Here is a 17,916-nt window from a genome sequence, read left to right as displayed (position 1 = left end):
ATATATATATATATATATATATATATATATATATATATATATATATAGTCCCTGAAAAATCCAGATTAGTAATCTACAAAGGGTACAATATCCTGGTTCCAGACTAGATATTTCGAATATGGCTCTAGTAATAACAAGAAAATCTCAATGCAATATTTCACCATTATCTCAACATCTTTCAATATCATAGCAAAAAAAAAAAAAAGGAAAAAGAAAAAGAATACAAAAAGAGTTACCTGTTACCATCTTCATCTTCTTTAAAGAGACAGGCATTTATTCTGGGAGGTTTCCATATCCTCTTCTTGCAGCACAACATCTGAGGATCCCTAGAATTCTGCATCAAAAGGCCAGATGAATATGGAAATTGTATAACCTTACTAGAATGTAAATTCTAAGAAGGCAGAGAGCATTTCTGTATCTCCCCACTAAATTCCCAAACCTAACACATGTCAAGTGCTCAATAAATATTTATTAATTGCATGAATAATCAATCAGCAAAGGGAAGTGTGAAGGCAAAATGTACCAAAGCTAAATATTTTCATGTTGTCACTTGACATATCTAACTGATAAACCTGCAGTATGTCAAAGGAAGAGCTGTACCATTGCTCAGTCTTGAAGCATAACAGGGATGGAATTTGATCTGAATAGTTAAGACTTTGAAACACTGATGCTCAGAAAGCTCCCCTGATTCTGATTCAAGTCATCCTAAATATAGGAAAATAAATATCCAGAAAATTCTGGTACTGAGCAGGCAAAAATAACCTGGTCCCTAGAGCTTCCTTGGACATTTTCAGAGATGTTTTGATAGATTCCAAACCAAGAGTGTCTTAGGCAATAAAGACTTTTCACTGTCTCACATGACAAGAAGTCTGGAGATAGGTGGTCTAGATGTGGAGAAACTGTTTAGGAACATTATCAAAAACCTAGATTCCGGGCTTCCCTGGTGACGCAGTGGTTGAGAGTCCGCCTGCCGATGCAGGGGACACGGGTTTGTGCCCCGGTCCGGGAAGATCCCACATGCCGTGGAGCGGCTGGGCCCGTGAGCCATGGCCGCTGAGCCTGTGCGTCCGGAGCCTGTGCTCTGCGACGGGAGAGGCCACAACAGGGAGAGGCCCGTGTACCGCAAAAAAAAAAAAAAAAAAAAAAAAAGACCCAGATTCCTTTCTATCCTTCTGCAAGATCCTCCTCAGCATATTGGTTTTTCATCTCTACGCTTTTAGCCTTCAAGAGGGCTGCCATAGCACCAATCACAAAATCTTTGCACACCACTTCATGGCAGAAAAACTGAACCAGCCTCATCACCATCTCTTGTCTTACCAGAGAGCAAAATCTTTCTCAAATTACCACAACAGATTTTCTTCCATGCCTCACTGCCTAGATCCTGTTCTCATGCTTGCCCTTAGAGCAACCACTAGCAAAGGGAATTGGATTATGCTGCCTGCTTTAGACAAAACATGATTCATTCTGAGGCTGGGAAGTAGTCCACCTTTCCTAGAAAAAAGAGAATGAAGCTTTTAAAATAAAGAAGAATGGTGGAATGGGAATGAAGACTAGGTAGACAACTAAGAGTAACCACCTAGATCCTGAATTACTTTTAGAGTATAGCATAGCACGGATTTATACCTTGACTCCTTTTTTCCCTGAAAGATTCCCATCTCTCTTATTCTCACATTTGTCCCTGAGATAGAGTGAGCCTCAGACTCTCACTGTAATCAAAGAACCTAATCTATACATAAGGGAAAGGGAAAGAAGTCATATTTTAAAGCATATATATTTTTTAATGTATGTGCATATACATATGTGTATATATGGGGGCACATGCATACACATATGGGGGATGTATATGTACCTATACACACACACAAATAAGATTTACATCCACATCTATCTTTATGGCTGAACTTATAACATTACACTGAACTCTAACAGACAATGCTCCCCTTGTTATGTACCTACTCAACTATGTGACGGATAGTGTGATGACTTCAGTCTATTTACCCAGGGATTTCCCATCAGTCAGCACCACTGAAAATAATTACAATTTCATTTAAATAAATGCTAATTACTCCGAAGCTAACAAAGGGTAGAATTAAATCCAATTCTGACTTCCTCTCCTTTAGTTTGCAAAGAGCTGTTTCCACTGGTGTCCACCACCCTGGAAGCTCTCATTTTCTCTGAAAGTCATCAGACTACAGCCATCAGCTAATGAGGCAGTAAGTGTTTGGAAGCAGTCTGGACTACTTCAGCATATCCAAGTTAAAATAAAGCAAATTGGTAGTGAAATCAAATTGGTTTAAACTGTGAAGTGAGTGTGAAAACTATTCCACTGAAAAGTAGTATTGGGTCAAATTGCTGCACTGGGACATTGGGGATGATTTCAACTTGAAAGAGAAAAGTGTTACTTTTAATGAATTTCATTCTTTAGAAGGCAGTATATCTTAATTATCCTGAAAGTCCAAAGGTGTTATTCATAGAAGAAAAAAAAAACATACCCAGAGAGGTATCATTCCCCCCCCATCGAAGAGACAAAATTCATTATCTACACTGGGACATGTCGGGGAGAGAAAAGGGGAGAATATTAATAATTACACGGGGATAACACATGTAAATAGGGTGTTTGCTCACCCTTAGTATCTGACACCTTTAGGAAGAGTATCAAAAACATGATGGGAGAGGGGAATCTCTACCCCTAATATCCATGAAATCCACTAGAAATCTACTTCTTCAGCACATCTTGAAGGGAGGGAGGGAAAAGGAAAGGGGAAATCACGTTAAGTACTTAGTTACATGGTACTGAGGTCAAAGAAAACTAAGCTTCCCCCACTCTCCCCTCTCCCACTCATGCACAAAATGTCCAATTCTTCTTTTAAGCAAATGGTGAACCAATATTAACAAAGAAACAAAATTTAAAATATCCAACTTCAGATGCAGGGCTTAGATGAGTCAAACCCATGGTCCATTAACTGAATCTGGCCCACAGATATGTTTTGTTTCAAAGGTGTTTTTTTCTTGGATTTGAATTATTTGTCAATATAGAAAGATTGGAATACTGCACTTACACACTTGCATTTCCATCTTCCCTTGAACAACACCTGACAATGGGTCTACATTTCCGTGCATGGCAGTGAATGGTAGAGCTCACTAGTTGCTACCCCCTTGTCTTGATTGTCTTAGAATGAGAGGAGGAGTTGTGTGCAAAGGGTGTATTGGAAGTACTATTGGGAGATACACCGTGAGAAAGTGAAGAAGGTAGAATTTGGCAGAGGAAAAAGCCAGCCTGAAATGCGTTTGTCTTTGAGGTCTCAGGCAATCCTATGAGGAGCTCTGGAGTGGAGATGGGCCTTCAGGACTGTCTCACATCGAGGCACAGTGTCACTCAGCCCTTGAAAGGTCAGCCTGATCTGGTCACTATTCGTAAATTTCTCCCGTTAATTGACCTGGCCTCATACACCAAGAGCGCAATTATCCAGTCGTTTGGGACCAAGTCATAGGTTCCATCTCTCATACTCTCTACCTGATAGGGGAAGAAAATAGATGTTCTCCAGGTAACTAAAAGCAGGTTTCTCCAATATTCCAGGTGTTTGTTTGTTCCAGACTTATGGGATTACTGCATAAGTGGACTACAAAACATGGGTTGTATTAATTATCTACTGCTGCGTAACAAATTAATCCAAAAATCAGCAGCATAAAACAGCAAACATTTGTTATCTCACGGTTTCTGTTCATCAGAAATCCAAGCATGGCTTCCCTGGGTGCTTCTGCCTCGAGAACTCTCACAAGATTGCAGTTAAGGTGTCTACCAGGGCTGCATTCTCATGCAAAGGCTCGACTGACGGAAAAGCCACTTACTAGCTCACTCACGTGGTTGTTGTCAAGATTCAATTCCCCATAAACTGGGAGGCTGAGGGCCTCAGTTTCTTTCCGGCTGTTAGTCAGAGGCTTTCCTCAGCTCCCTGCCACAGGGTAGCTCACAACATGGCAACTGGCTTCCACCACATCAAGCAAGCAAGAGGGAGCCAGAGTGCTACCAGGACAGGAGTCATGGACTTGTTGTAGCCCAATTTTGGAAGGGACATCCTAACACTTTTGCCTTATTCTATTCATTAAAATCAAGTGACCAGGTCCGTCAGACAGCTGGGGGGAAGGGATTACCCAAGGGCATGAATACCTGGATAGGAGGATCACTGCAGGTCATCTCAGAGGCTACCCACCACCTGGACCTTAACAAGAAGTTTATGGTCTAACTGGAGAGATAAAAATAGACATACATATTAAATGCTGAATAGCCATGTATATGTTAATAATAAAACTAGATGAAAATAAAAGTTTTTTATTTAGGAGGCAAAGTATATAGAACGCCAAATGAGAGGTAATGGTAACTAGTGCCATTCGAGTAGTTCCTGAAGAACTCGCTGTGAGCTGGAGTAATCAGGGAAGGCTGTGTGGAGGTGATGTGCCTGGAGGTGAGCCATTTGAATGGATGATTACAGTCACAGGGTTCCATAACTAGACAGGTACTAATCAAGGATTCTTTAATGACATTAGGAAAGATAAGATACACAAATGTGACACAGACATGTGGCATGCGGTTGAATGCCAACAGTTAGCTTAGATATGCTTCTAATTGTATCTCTCCCCATTCTTGATATAAAGCCTATTAAGACTCCTTTAGATGCTTCCCTCAAACAAAAGCCTCCTTTAGATGCTTCCCTTAAACAAAAGTAACGCAAAGAGAAAATGTTAGGATAGGGAGAGGATAGAGAAAATGGAACAGGAATAATTTTCAATTGATTTTATGTGCAAGGCACTATAGCTTCAGAGCAGGGAGGTTCAGTCCTGAACCTGCCATAACCATAAATAAGAATAATTAATATTAAGAGCATGTTATGTGCCAGACACTGTAAGTGCTTTCCATCTGATTTTGAAAGTGAACAACAACAAATAAACAAAGTTGGCTGGTTGCTCTCCGGTCTTCCCTTTTTGCTCCCTTCTCCTTGTTTATATCTCTTCCTTCCCATTCAAGCCAGAGGCTCTTTCTTCCCTGAACCATTAAACTTACTCTGGAGAGAATCCAGACTCCAGTCATTCACACCTCAGTATGTTCTTAAGTCACACCTAAGGTACTTTCATTATGAAACTTATTACTGACTTCTGAATGAAAGGCATTTTTCCTATAAAAGACGTTTCAGGCATCAGTGGGCAGGTAGGAGCCATATTTCCCATTTGGAGGATCAAGGGAGTGGTATTTCAGTCCCTGAAATGAAGCCATATGAGGAGTTGCCTACTCATCAGGCTAGCCTTCGACCTGACCCATGTAATGGGTATTTGGTTAACAAATAGGGTCTTTCAGCCATATACACATTGACCTCCTGACCTGGCCCAAAGGGGCCACTGTTTTCCATTCACTAATGAGGTAGACTTTGGTTTCTTCCTGTGCCAGTTAGAAGTGTAATATTTTGTTTCTCTTTAAATCCCTAAAACCTGAGAGAACAAAGTTGTCAGAAACCCCTGCTGGTGAGTATCGAAGACAATCTGAGCCATCTGAGAAAAATTTGTTTTTCCTCTTCCCAGGGAAGCTGGTGAGGATCATATAACAAGCCAACTGGAGGCCTCGCAGTGGCTGCAGCCGCTGCCATCCTTTCTGCCCGTGGTCTTTCCTGTGAAACATGTGGGCTTGCAGCAGGGCTGACACTAACTTTTCAAAAGCCCCCACTTTTCCTCATTAGGAAGGAGAAGTCCACTCATTTGTGTCCCTATCAGGAGAGTCCAGTTCGCAGCATTTTGGTTTGAAAAAAGCTTTTTCTAGAATGGGTTGAAAAGGAAGCAAAATATCTACTTTTGATCTATAGTTATCTTCAGGGCTTTACCTTTACACATCTCACTACCTTTAACAATCTATCATGAACAAGGGGTTTATATTTTGAACATTTGCCATTGAAGCTTTTTAAAGCATATTCCTGTTTAAAGCCATGCATGTAATTGAAAGAAATAGGAGGAGCATTTTTTATTTTTTTTTTATTTATTTTTTTTTTTTTGCGGTACGCGGGCCTCTCACTGTCGTGGCCTCTCCCGTTGCGGAGCACAGGCTCCGGACGCGCAGGCTCAGTGGCTATGGCTCATGGGCCCAGCCGCTCCGCGGCATGTGGGATCTTCCCGGACCGGGGCACAAACCCGTGTCCCCTGCATCGGCAGGCGGACTCTCAACCACTGCCCCACCAAGGAAGCCCAGGAGGAGCATTTTTAAACAGGAAGTCTGTCCAACCACAAACCTTTAACCTTATGGGGACCCCCAACTGCACTAAACTTCAATGGATAGGAGCCGCTATTCTGATCCCAAGTTCTTAAAATTCTGTGAGACTCAAGTAATTAAGTCTTGGTCTCTGGTTTGACCAGGTGAGTGGTCATGATCTGTCTGCTCAGCTCACAAAATGTTATTTTAATTGGATTGTGTATTTCCAAGATGGGAATTTTAAAGGATGGCTAACTCCAGCCTACACAGAATGCAAAGGAGGAAAACCATACACTGGGTCGTGAGAGGTGGGTCAAACCATTTTGCTATCTATCACTTTGGATTAATTCCTTTCTTCTCCTTGCCAAAATGGTTCCAGAACCTGGACACACACATTCACACCCCTAAACATACACACATGTATCCATGCTATCATGAGTCGGGAAAAGTCTTCACCTTGGCTTGTCTAACATTTTCTCGGCTTCCACCCAAGAAAAAAAAACCTTACTCCACTTTTTACAGCAGGACTACTTCTTCACACCTCTGCAGAAGCTAAACATCACACAGTTTACAGTATGAGCCTTTAAAAGAAGACTAAAAACCTTGTGCTTTCCTAACTAAAGGGAAAGAAAGGTCAATATAAATATTGAGGGAAGAAATTGCTCCTGGAAGCCAAGCAAAGTGAGAGAAAGAAGTTAGCATTTGCTTAGTGCCTACTGTGTGTTGGGCACTCTGTTTTTGTTTTCTCATTTCAAGAGAGTTTCTCGCTCTCTATTTTTTTGTATGTTATGGTCTCTACCTGATCACACATCAGTATTTTTTTTTCTTAGAGCAACACTGATCTATGCATCCACTCAGACTAATGTTTCTGCCTCGATTGCCTCATTTGGTGGGAAGAACGAATTCAAAATGTCAGTGTAAATAGAAAAGGGAAAGAGACATTGTAGAATTTGTCACGATAAGGGATTTGTAAGCACATTTTTAACCAGAAGAAAAAGGAAACTCTTGGTATTCTCTCTCCTGTTAATCATAACACAGTCTTCTTCCAATAGAAGTTCTCATTTCTCGTTCTGCTTTAGCGTAAATCAGATTTCTGACATAGGAAACTAGGTTATAGACTAAAAATGTGAATGTGTAAGAAGACTGGATACCTATAACAGTTAGTCTCTTTAACTAGTAAAAGGTTTATCAAGGAAGACACAACTCAAAGCAATTATTTGTAATAAAAGGAAGGAATCTAAGAGACATTGTAATATGGAATAAGGCAGTTTTTCTAACTTCTGTATTTTTCAAACATAACATAGTGTCAGACATTGCTTGAAGCATGTCAAAAATATTCTTATTTAATTCTAAGAGTGGTACTAACATTTTATTCCTCATCTCATAGGTGAGGAAATTGAAAACAGGGATTAAGTAAATTGCCCAAAGTCTCACAGCTGCTAAGTATCTGGGCTGAGATTAGAACAAGGCACTTGTGACTAAAGAACAGATACCCTTCATCATAGTGTGATCTGGCCTCTATTTTAAAATGATTGTAAAGTACAGAGCAGATCAATCACAAGTCTTTTATGATGAGGACACAAATCTCTAGTTGTATAGATCTGTATATTTGAATGTGAGGCCAGGGGTTGTAGTAGAGACCTGAAAACCAGGACAACCGGCCAGGTGCTTGAGAGACAAGTTTGGCGGTCCTGAAAACAAAGGTCAAGTGTGAGACTCCTTCATGAAACTAACAAAGCATTATGCAAAGCCACAGCAAGCCTGAATTGAGAACATGTCTGCTGTTCTGGTTTTCATGCTTAATGAACAATTATGGACTTGAATAAAGCCTAGAAACTGTTAAGGAGAAAGGTGACTTTATAGATAGGTAAGGAAGATAAGAATCCCTCAGGCTAGAGAAATAGAGGGTGGAAAATCAAACTCAGTGCTATTTGGATGAACACATCAGACAAGTAAATCAAGATGCTCCTTACCCAAGAGTATGAGTTTGTTTAATTTGTTGACTCAGGAGATGACATAATCTGAAACTATAACAAAGATATGAAAAACAAGTCTAACAAGAGGAGTTAAATTCATAGGTGATACATTAACAGTAAGTTACTAGAAGAAGCTGTTGTGCGTGGCAAATAGCCTCTCTATAGCTCACTTTGCTCTATCCCTTGTAATTCTAGAGTTAAAATATCTGTAATTTCATGAATTCATCTGTTGCCTTGTTTAGAATCTCTCTTGTGGCCCATTAGATCCACACTAGACTGTAAGCGTCCTGAGAGCACAGACCACATCATTAACATCCTCGTATTACCCTTAGCATGCTCAGGCATATTTACATTAAGTGCTCAGACATAATCATAAAAAAATTTTTAAATGGAGTGAGAATCTCAACCCAAAGTTAGAACATTGGATCTACATTCAAAAATATTAATTTTGTTTTTGACTCGCTTACTAATTGGCAGCCCTATAGGTCTACTCTATGATATTTCCCCGAAATGCATTATCTTACTTCCTACCAAACTACAGAGAGTCTTATGGATTATCTGTACGAGCAGAGACAAGAAAGGTTTGAAATTTCTTCTTTGAGTTCTATAGAAATATCAAGCAGGATTTGAACCTAACTCAGCCCAATTCTATAATAAAATTCCTGCTTTTTAAGTTTCACCAAACTACCTCTCAGAATCCTCACTACCCTGGACCTAACTTGAGAGTCCAAGTCTTGCCTTTTACTTCTCACCAACCTTTCTGCCCCACTTCTACCCGCTTCCCAGGGGCACCAACAAAGTGCCTCATACCTCCCCTCCAGCTCCCTGTGGAAGATGAGGCAGGAAAGAAGAGAGGTTGGAATGATCAGTCCATAATGCTACTTGTGCAGAGAAGAGTTAACATAACTGATGGTATGTATGTGAGACTGCTATCTTTGGAAAGGCCTGCTGCAAGTTTGGCCCTTGGCTGACATTTAGGAACTGGGATTTGGGGGCTTTTCCCACTATTTCAGGAACTGATAAGAATGGCTCACTGTGTTTGCACAAACAATATCGTTTATTCTGAACACCTGCTTTTATTCTGGGAGTCTGGAATTTTAACGTGTCAGGCAGAGGGTACCTATGTGATCAGTCCTCAATTAAAAAACTTGGATAGTAAGTCTCTAATAAGTTTCTCGGGTAGGTAACATTTCACGTATGTTGCCACAAATCGTGGCTGGCCAGAAGAAGAGCGTCCTATATCTCTCTACTGGGAGAGGCTTGAGCCTGGTTTCCTCCAGACTTCACCCCACATGCTTTTTCCCTTTGCTCATTTTGTTTTGTAGCTTTTCACTGTAATAAATCTTAGCTATGTCCACTCTGTGCTGAGTCCTGTGAGTCCTCCCAGCAAATTATTGAAATGGGGGGGTGTTCTTGGGAGACCCCTCCCAACACACTACTCATTGCAGCTCTGTTAAAAATTTTCTTGGGGGAAGAGAGAGGATTGAAGAATGAATTGGGGGCTTCCCTGGTGGTGCAGTGGTTAAGAGTCCACCTACAAATGCAGGGGACACAGGTTTGAGCCCTGGTTCAGGAAGATCCCACACGCTGTGAAGCAACTGAGCCCGTGTGCCACAACTACTGAGCCTGCGCTCTAGAGCCCATGCACCACAACTACTGAGGCCGCGTGCCACAGCTAGTGAAGCCCACGCATCTAGAGCCCGTGCTCCCCAACAAGAGAAGCCACCGCCATGAGAAGCCCACACACTGCAACAGAGTAGCCCCTGCTCGCTGCAACTAGACAAAGCCCTCACATAGCAACGAAGACCCAATGCAGCCAAAAATAAATAAATAAATTTTTTTAAAAAAAGAAGAAGAAGAATGAATTGAAGTTTGGAGACTCTCTGGAGATCCCTAGAGTAATTCCAAGGATTATGCTGGAACTCTATTGCCCACACTATGCTATTTATTGTTTAGGGGGGAAGAATTCCCATTATCCTTAAAGACATTACACATTTTCTTAGCTATAGAATAAGGTTTTGCTGGCACTCCGAAATGGCCAGAAAGTATGGATATAGAGTAGCCTCCAGGATCTGTCCTTAAGGAGATAGGCAATGTGAATGCTCTAAAAACAGCTTCAGAGTGTTTACAAACCATGGCATCCTTTGGGATGGGAAAGCTCTCTATAAACAAAAGGTGATTTGCCTGAGCTTTGTTCTCAAAATAAACATGCTTTTGATGAAAAAATGGCCTTACTTGCTGGTGAAAACTTTCAGGAGAGTTTCCTTTTTCTCCACCCCCCCATGATTAAAATAAGCACCTATCTGGATTTGTATTTCTAATGACAACGAAAAACATATGGGGCCATCACCATTATCTCAGTCACTGGAACGTCTCCTGAGGAGCAACGCAGGACAATAAACATGGCTGCGCCAAAGAACACTGGGGAGAATTAAATGACCTTCGCAAGGAACAGGGAACTCTAGAAACTTTTTCACTATCAATATTAGATTGGAAGAAGCAAACAGACAAAAGAAAAGTGTATAAGCTGAGTTCAATTTTCTTGATGAGCACTGTTGAATTAGTTGTTTTGTGGAGGCGGTTTTTTTTTTTAATCGTTTTTCTGCAACGCATGGATTTTATCCAAACCAGGCTAGGGAACTAGGGCTTTCTGTGTCTATTGCCAGATTAGATCCTTGCCTAATAAATGAGTTTTGTGAATCTTGACTGCAGCAATTGACTCCAGAGAGTTTCCTTCTGTCAGTTTCTCTGGAGTAGGGAGACTGGGCTGGCGGGAGAGGGAGGGAGGGGCGGGGATGGGTTTATTACTCCCAATATGCTCTGTGCTGTTGTGACTGGCTGTGCATATGCCTGGAACCCATGGCATATGGCCCAGGGGCTGCCAGTGACCCGCTTAGCAGCTGTCTCCAGTACATTTTGACATAAAAGCCATTATATTTTTGGCTGGCTAATTGCTTTTTATTAAACAATTGTTGGAAGTTGGCTGATAACTTTTATGAATTTAACATGAAAGCCTCGCTGAGAACTTCTGAAAGCAACACTGCTTGGTCCACCTGGGAAAATTTGAAAGGGCTGGCATCCCATCTGCCAAAGAGGACCTGTATCAGGCACAGCAACTGAGAACTAGAGAATGACAGTTTCCACTTCTTGAAGTACTGGGTTCTCCTGAAAGGCCAATGCATGGTTATCCTCTTTAAGATCTGATGAGGAAATATAAGTTAAAAAACAAACAAAAAAATAACCCAACACCTCTTCTCCCAACCCAGAAATCCTCTCTACAAAGGTAGCAGAGAATAAAATCACTTTTTTTTATTGAAAAAGCATTAAACCAGAGTGTGATGCACATCACAGGCAATCTACTAAGAGTCTGCAAAGACAGAAAGAAAGCATATTTGCAAGATAAACCATAACTACTCCTCAAGTAAGAAGGCTGGACAGCACCATTTGTCACACATAATTCATCCTAACTTTACCCAGTAATTGGGGTGACCATCTCTGTTAACTAGGTGACTTTATCCAAAAGGGAGGAGAGAGGGATGTTTATGACAAGAGGTAGTTTTACAATTTGGAACAAGGTACCCACTGAAGTTAGTCCGCGATCCCCCCAGAGAAACTGGGAGGTAGGGTACCATCTCCTTTGATGTTTCTGTTTCAAAGAGAAGGCTCCCAGGTCCTTGGGAAAAGATGTTCCTGTGTCATAAAGTTGACAAAAGGCTTATTCTGTTTCTAAAAAGATGCATTTCAAAGAGACAGAGAAAGTACTTACTTACATTTACAAGTTTTTTAAGGGTAAATGTTCTGACAAGAAGGGACAGGAGGGAAAGGTCTTCCCTTATTTCAACAGGGAGAATTGAGTCTCTTATTTTTCAATCGTATTTGTCCTTACAGGTCTTATTTTCCAATGATAGGTATTAGGGTTTCAGCTTAGGGACCAAGCTGTACCTCAGACTCCCAAACCACTGAAGATAAAATTAAGTGCAATGAGTTATTTTGCTCATTTTTATACCTAAGTCCTTCTTAAGAAAGAAAAAGAAAAAAGAAAGGCAAGGAGGGATTAAAGAGGAAAATATATAAAGAAGATAAAAGGGAAATTACACAGCAGCTCATGGATTTTTTTTCAAGTTATTTAGCAGTTTTTAAATGGATCTCTAATGTAGAGAGGAGAATGGCCTTAAAAAAGGAAAAATGGAGAAACACAGATTTTCTCTCCATCAGTTCCATTCTATTCTGAGGCTATACACAGATTCTACCCTTAACTCCAGTCTGAGATCCCCTAAATGTTGGCCACAAGGGGAAGCAGGAAAGAAAGTGTAAAAGACTTTGGAGCAGGCTTCCCTGGTGGCGCAGTGGCTGAGAGTCCGCCTGCCGATGCAGGGGACACGGGTTCGTGCCCCAGTCCGGGAAGATCCCACGTGCCGCGGAGCGGCTGGGCCCGTGAGCCATGGCCGCTGAGCTTGCGCGTCCGGAACCTGTGCTCCGCAACGGGAGAGGCCACAACAGTGAGAGGCCCGCGTACCGCAAAAAAAAAACAGACTTTGGAGCAATTCATCACCAAACCAAGAAAAATTCTTCAAACTGCAGATGCTCTGGGCATATCACTCCAGACATGCTGAATTTTGCATTCCTATAAAACACCAAGTCCTCCTGTTCTGGGGCCTTTTCCAAGGGCCCCTCTACCTGAAACACTTTCACCTCTGTGCCCATCCCCTCTCCATCCATCTCTTCACCTAGTTAACTCCTTCGCATCCTTCAGGTCTTAGCCTCAATGCCATTTCCTCTGAAGCCCCACAGATTAGGCCCTCCTCTTACAGGCTCCCACGGTCCCTCGCGCAACCCCTAACGTAACACGTCACACTTGCACTCACAAGTAAGGCAATTTCAAGTGCAAACAGAGGCCAGGCAGTAACACAGATGAGTGAGCCAGTGGGGTTCTGAGAGCACAGCAGCATATGCCTGACGTAAAGACATTGAACTCACTTTTTTCTATAACATGCGCTGGCCACAACACGTATCTGCTGATCCAACGTAACTTAGTGGCTGTGGAGCTGCAGCAAAGGAAGGAGGGGCAAATGACAAATCACGTAGCAGGAGTTAAGGGGTAGACTCTATCTATCGGGGAAACTTGCAAACCGGGGCTCATCCAAGAGAAGTCTACTGTCCCACATTCTCTCATCATCCCTCAGAGAGCCTGCGGGGCAAGGGAGAAGCTTGTGGACACAGAAGGTTTCTGTCCTGGGAGGGATACGGGACGCTGCCCTCCTGCTCTTCCACCTTCTTATGGTACAAGCAGGAAAGCAACCTTATCAGTGGGAAAACAGGGAGAGAGTATCAGCCCTCAAAGAATCGTCAGGGTACCAGCCGCCAGCACCTGGCAACCTTGCAAGAAGGTAGAAGCAGGCTGCTGGAGGGTGGAGACCCTAGTCCCACAAGAAGTTGTGTTTGAGTACAGTGCCTCCCACTAGGGAGGGCGAAGCCTTCTCCCAAGCACTCTGAGCTTCTGGGATCATTCGTCAATTTTTCTCCTCTCTCTTCCACGGGGCGTCACTAGCCCATAACTCTGATGGCTCTGTCTTTCCTGCCTACAAGATTGTATCATTTCTGTCTTTTCCTAGTTGTATTCTTGGAGCCTGACTCAGTGCCTGTCATGTAGTAGGAGCAAGAAAAATGTATGTGTTGAATAAATGAAGAATCATCTTCATAGCTTAAACAGGTAGCCTAGGATTGCCATCTAGAGGTTTTACTGTCTCTCAAAAAAATTGTCCTGTGAAAACTGCAATGTGGGAAGCAGGAAGGAAAGCGTTCCTTGTGTCTGGCTGTTATCATTTCCTCCTATCCTCCTCCTTTCAGTGAAGCCTCCTTTATTCTCCAGGGCTTTGCTCTATCTCATTAATGTTAATATCTTATCTAACCTTTCCTTGGCTCTCTGCAGTGATGGGGCTTCCATTCCACTACCTAATTGCTCTTACTCTTCATCTTTCAAAATGTCCACCCTAAACTTTTTCCTCTATAGCTTCAGGCTATTTCATGCCTCTTCTGAGACTTAATCATCTTTCTCTTTGCCTGGGTTAGCTCAGAGAAGTAGACTGAAAAATGCAGAAGGACTTTAGAAAAACAAAGGAGAAATCCTGTATTGGGTACATTCTTTTTTTTTTTTTTAAATATACATTCACTTATTTATTTTTGGCTGTGTTGGGTCTTCGTTGCTGTGCACAGTGTCTTTTCTCTAGTTGCGCTGTGCGGGTTTCTCATTGCGGTGGTTTCTCTTGTTGCAGAGCACAGGCTCTAGGCGTGCAGGCTTCAGTAGTTGTGGCACGTGGGCTCAGTAGTTGTGGCTTGCAGGCTATAGAGCGCAGCCTCAGTAGTTGTGGTGCACGGGCTTAGTTGCTCCGCTGCATGTGGGATCTTCCTACACCAGGGCTCGAACCTGTGTCCCCTACATTGGCAGGTGGATTCTTAACCACTGCGCCACCAGGGAAGTCCTGGGTACATTCTTACAACCAGTAAAAGGTTCATTCATCACTCATCCCCCCTGTCCATTGGGAGTTGAGGTCCTCCTGGTGGAGGATTTGATGTCAAGTCACGGGCAGGGGAATGAACAGATCTGCCTGCCAACCTGATCCTAGAATAAAAGTAGAGCTGAGAGCCTGCAATTTCTTCTAAGTACCTACACTGCTTGCAAAAGACCAGAAGTTTTCTATCAAGGTCACCCTCTCTTCAGATCAATGAGCAAAGGAGATCACAGATTTTAAGGGCTCTTTTGGGTCTAGTTAAAACCACAAGGCAAGCATAAGGAGGTGAGAGGGTTAAGACCTGGAATTCATAGGCATTTAGATCTCAAGTGTTTCTAGATATAATAAAGGAGCATTTAGCTTCCTCAGACTGCACCTGTATTCAGGCTATTTGAGACTGGGAAAAACTATAAAGCAAACCATCGAAACAGGACCATGACCATTACCACAACCCAGGTGCTGCCATTACTGAACTGTTTGAAGCACCCGGAGGCAGCTGACAATGGAGCTGAGTAGAAAAGCTATCAAATGCGAACATTTCAGTCAGGGAACAACTTCAGATTGCTCACCCTCTGATTAACTGCTTTAAAAAAATAGAGTTCTAACTTTATATTCCATTCCTCACTCTGAGTCATGATTGCCCTGTAAAATGTCCTTATCAAGAGGGGCGAAAATTAATAAGCTCAAAGAATGACGGGGATTGCTCCAGCCAAAGAAGGCAAGAAAACAGTTTCTCAGATATAACTATTAAGGTCAAGGCAGGGATTGGAGAGCAGATACTGACATTCTTAATGATACTCAAAATGGGTAGCCTCTAGGAGAAAGACCAGGCTAGCAAGAAGCAACAGAGGGAAGAAGCAGAGAGAAGCAATATAATCAGAAAATAAACCGTTACTCTCATTTTTGTCTAAAAACTCTATGTCAATAATCTTGATAAACTGAGAACAGGAAGGAATCATGGGCATATGCTGGGACTACTATATTTATTCTTGCTTTGCTCTCTCCCAAGAGAACACTAAAGGCTGCACTCTGAGCTCACCTTCGAGAAACGCAACATAAAATGGCAATTTCAGAACAGCAGGGCACGGCTTCTAACATCTGATAGACAGCCTAAATGCATTTTATCTTATCAGCTACTCTCGCTCTCACTCTCCTCATTTTTCTTTATTCCCAACGCAGCCATATTTTGCTCTTCCTCAACTCCCTGATTCCCACCTCGCTCATGGAAGATTTTAAAAGAAAAACATGTTTTTTATTAAAGTCATATACAAAGCATCCCTGTGTCCCAGGACCCTCAGGCATGTGTACATACTGGTCTGCTTTGTTTAGGAAAAGAAATTGGTGGCATATTTTGTTTCCTATCTTGACGCCAAGAAAATTAAACTGGGATCTTCCTGTCAGTTGCTACACAAGAACCATGACAATCAGCATGGCTTGTTTTTATTCTTTGGGCCCTTTGAAGGAAAATAGTTCCAAAAGTGTGTTTCATGCATGTTATCTACATGGATAGAAAGATATTCTGAGCACCAAATTTTTCCAAAAGAAAATCAGAAAATAATGAAATTATCCAAATTATTCAGAACAGCCAGAAAGATAGGGATACCTTGTATAGGGGCAAGTTAGAAGATAATGCTTCATGAATTATCTGATTTAGCTACACACACCCATCAAATTCAAGAGAAAAAAAGGGAGAGGGAGGGGAGAGAGAGAAGTAACTGAGCATTATCAAATCAATAAACTGTGGCTAGAGATATACATATTTTCCTACTCTCTTCTCAAACTAAGGGTTAGTTGAATAGAGCTCTGACACTGTCATGACTGAATGACAGCAAAGTAAAGCTATATTTTATTCAGTGTGATGAAAACAGATACTGTGCTATTGTTTACTGCTTTATTTCTGGAGATGATGGGAGAAAGAGGAAGCGTATAGCATGAATGCTAAAGTGCAGGTTTTGGATTCAGACCACAAAGACTCAGATCCCAGCTCTGTCATTTACTGGATTTGTAAACTTGGACTTTGTACACTTACCTCTGCAAGTCTCAATTCCCCATGTATAAGATTAGATATCCTACTTTCTCAAGTGTGGTGAGAATTAAATAACAATCCATGAAAGCTTTTTGCAGAGTTCCTGGGGCACATACATGCACGTACATACACATACATATGAAGGGCAATAACTTTTTGCAGAGTTCCTGGGGCCATGTACACACATACACATACATATCAAGGACTAGATCATCATAAAAAGAGCAGAAATATCTGCCCATCTTTACAAAGTGTGCACATTTACTAAAGGTGAATAGCATTTTTTAGAATTTAAGGTATGGGTATGTATATATCACTATGAGCATTTTTTTCTCCATAAATTTGTTGAGCAAAGAATTACTTCTAACATCTACTCTGTGTACAAAAACATACCATTTTAGCGACATTATCAGGTATCGAGCCATTTGTTGCATAAGTGAATTTTTTCAATGTGAAGAGGTGAAACTGTTAGGTAGAGAGCCAAAGATAGAAATGGAGATTTAGTTGCGGGGAGGGGGAGGGAAGGAAGCTGGAAAGTTTTAATAGAAATCATTGTTGAAGGCAATAAATATTCACAGAGGTTCTACAATGTAACATTTTCTGAATCATACATCACTGATAGCAACGTGAGCTATTGCTTCATGCTGGCTCCTATTTTCCCTAAATAGAAATGTTCTCAATGCACAGTACAGCGTAGTGGAAAGAACTCTGCCTAATCGCAGAGTACCCTATAAGTGTTACCTTTTTAAAATTCTTCCTTCAACATCATGTGGTTCTTCTATGTCCCCTCAGCCTCTTAGTCACATGTTTGTTTGTTTAGACAGTGTTTACTGAATATCATGTGTCAGGGACTGTGTGGAGAACACAGATGAACAGGACACGGTTAACTGTACCAAAGGAGATTGCAGTCTAAAGGAATATACGAACGTCGGTTATTATACCTTCCTCTACACAAGGTGTGTGATTCTTCCTCATGTCTCTCCCTACCACCCCTACCTCTCTCTCTCTTCCTTCTGCTGAAGGCAAGGAAACCAATTAGCCCAGCTGGTTAAAATGATATTTTTAATGAAAGCAAGCACATGTTGAGTCAGGGGTTCTCCTTTTAGTAAAATACATGAAATTTATTTTTAATGCCCTTGATACATCTAATTCAGCTGTTTAGAAACCACTTGTTTT

At 41.6% G+C, this 17,916-nt stretch overlaps 1 long non-coding RNA gene across 5 annotated transcripts in view; it reads right to left on the bottom strand.

Annotated features, from left to right (window-relative positions):
- Nucleotides 1–17,916, bottom strand: part of LOC114904153 — a 199,460-nt gene that overhangs the window by 155,436 nt on the left and 26,108 nt on the right. For 4 of the 5 annotated variants that reach the window (XR_003795867.1, XR_003795868.1, XR_003795866.1 and 1 more), the window contains exon 4: nt 237–334. This is a non-coding gene — a long non-coding RNA (uncharacterized LOC114904153). Of the gene's footprint in view, nt 1–236; nt 335–4,168; nt 4,245–17,916 lie in introns of all 5 variants that reach the window. The other variant, XR_003795870.1, reaches the window with a different exon arrangement.

Source organism: Monodon monoceros, unplaced genomic scaffold (genome assembly GCF_005190385.1).
Source record: "Monodon monoceros isolate NGI ecotype Baffin Bay Population unplaced genomic scaffold, NGI_Narwhal_1 Super_Scaffold_21, whole genome shotgun sequence".
Lineage (NCBI taxonomy): Eukaryota > Metazoa > Chordata > Mammalia > Artiodactyla > Monodontidae > Monodon > Monodon monoceros.
This window is presented reverse-complemented; position numbering and strand designations above follow the sequence as displayed.